This window comes from Vanessa cardui, chromosome 2 (genome assembly GCF_905220365.1).
Source record: "Vanessa cardui chromosome 2, ilVanCard2.1, whole genome shotgun sequence".
In the NCBI taxonomy this organism is placed as follows: Eukaryota; Metazoa; Arthropoda; class Insecta; order Lepidoptera; family Nymphalidae; genus Vanessa; species Vanessa cardui.
The window spans coordinates 7,719,681-7,722,146 of record NC_061124.1 but is presented as its reverse complement, the minus strand read 5'-3'; positions in this window follow the sequence as shown (position 1 = coordinate 7,722,146).

The following is a 2,466-nucleotide window of genomic DNA, read 5'->3' as shown; positions in this document are numbered from 1 at the left end:
TGTGCAAACTGTGAACGCTTGTAACATCTATGAACATAACTGCACACTACACTGTGTGAGTTGACTTTTGATTTACTATTTAACTAAAAAAAAACACAAATTACACCCGACTATGTGGCGTATTGTCGAGTGTCGAAAATCGAACTGAAACCCAAAACACAAACAAATATCGCACAATAATAAATAATCAATAGATACATAGGTTACATCGTAAAGAAGATATACTAAAAACATAATAATCGTATTTATGCTTACTTATTTGTAATTTTATGTAAAATATTTTACTATCTTTTATATAAGCATTGTTATTTCTTTCATCTATTTCACTTTGATATTTAATTTCATAAATATTGTGAATACAACTTTTAATGATCTGATGTTATTATTTACAATATGTGCTCATTACGTTTTGTTACACAAAAGATTTAAGCATGTTGCGTGTTACTATGCGTCGCATAGTGCCAGCCCCGACTATAAATAGTTATATGATGGCTAAATGAAATTTATGAGAATGTAGAATAATAATAAAAATCTATCAACATTTAAGGAAACGTTAATATATAATAATCATACAAGTAACCCTGTATACAATCGTTAAATAAACGTTTTGTGGTTTGATGTATGATTATTACCTATTAATTTATTCCCTGATTATAACTTCGAATATAACAAATATCTTTAAAATTGTAACATAACGGCATAAGGCTATAACACAATATATTGCTAATATTATTACGTCAGGGTACGGTAGCTAAGTTGTTATAACTTTGCATAAATAATACGGAGCTTTGAATGACTAATTAATGTTCAACCCGACTGCATTGTTTAGCAAATTTTAATTTTATATTTATTCCGAATAATATATTATATTGTGATAATAGTACACTACCGTAACTCAACATGGCACACATAAGATAGTATCATTTTATTAAACACATTTATAATAATCACAAATATCACTCCGCTTTTAGAATAAATGTATACGACATTATTAGAAAAAGCGGTCGGGTATTTTTACTTTTATTATATTTAAGCTTTTTCTATAGATGGTATCATCGCTTGCTTCCTATTCAGCTAGAAATTTAGTATCTAACAAATTACATAGAGCTTGTAAAATATTACAACGATTATGATTTAATATTACTTCTGAAGTTTTCTTATTGTACAAACTGAACGATTTTAACAGCTTAATTAATTAAAAAGTAACTAAAATTAATGCTTTATAAGTACTTTTTATACCATATTATTATTAATAGGTATTTGTTCGTTATTGTTACATTAATGAACGAACTGTAAAATGCTATACGTGTCCTTAAGTCATTGTAACTAAACCGAAGCACATTAGCCAAATTATAGTTGAATGAATATTGAACAGCGCAAAATTCTCGTTGAGTACGTAAATAAATTCAGTGAAAATAAAAATATCACGCACATGCGAGTTGTTGTTTTATTTATTTTGCTATTACTGTATCATTATTATGGTAAAGGAGCTGGTTTTTCTTGACAATAATGTTTTAGACTTAATGCAGTTCGATTCATTTTTTAAGTTAATTAACGTCAAGTTAATTAACTTAAAAGGTGCATTGGAAGTAAAATTACTCACTTTTGAGGTTAACATTGCTAATAGTTACAATATTAAACTTGCCAATTTAGTTAATTATAACAAATTTATTTAAAAAAAAACAGTTTGGTCCATGATAAAACTGAAACAATGATAAATTGAAATTCATCGAATTAAGCTTCGATAGCTTGTTTATTTGTAATATAATTTATATTTACCAGTAGCTAACCATTTAGTTGAAATTGGTAACACTAGTCAGAATTAATCGAATTACCTCGAAAATTTGACTTTATTATTAGGAAATGAAAAACAAACATACAATAACATGATTTTTTCCGTTATTTCTGTGTGGGGAATTTGTGGGAAATTGGGATATTTTTTTTCCCCAACTTGGGGAATTTCGCTAACATTTTTGGGGAGTTGGGTGAATAGACATTGGCAGCCCTGGCTGAGACTGTCATCACTCTCTGAGTTCTGACATCTCATTATCTAGTCTAAGTCAGGCGACAACTGTCTGTAAAATGTAGTTTTGGCTATCTGTAACTTAAACATAATTATTATTTACTTGAAAACGTCCAACGTGTTTCCAAACATAATTTAGTTAAATATTTTTATAGATATTTCTGATAAAATAACCCACAAATTGTAATAAGATAACCTCTACACCTATCTAATGTTTAAAACATTAAATTAAAATGTACAAACATATCACCTCTGGAAGAGTGAAATGCCATAAATGCCGACATGTTTTGCTGGAAAAATTAAATACACACGTAGCGCCTTGTAATGAAACATGTGTTAGTTACAATAGTAGGAACTTCCTATACTTACTGGAAGACCAGCTACCTACATGGATAAGTCAAAAGGTTGAAGAAGAGCAATGGACTAAAGGAAAATTACATTGT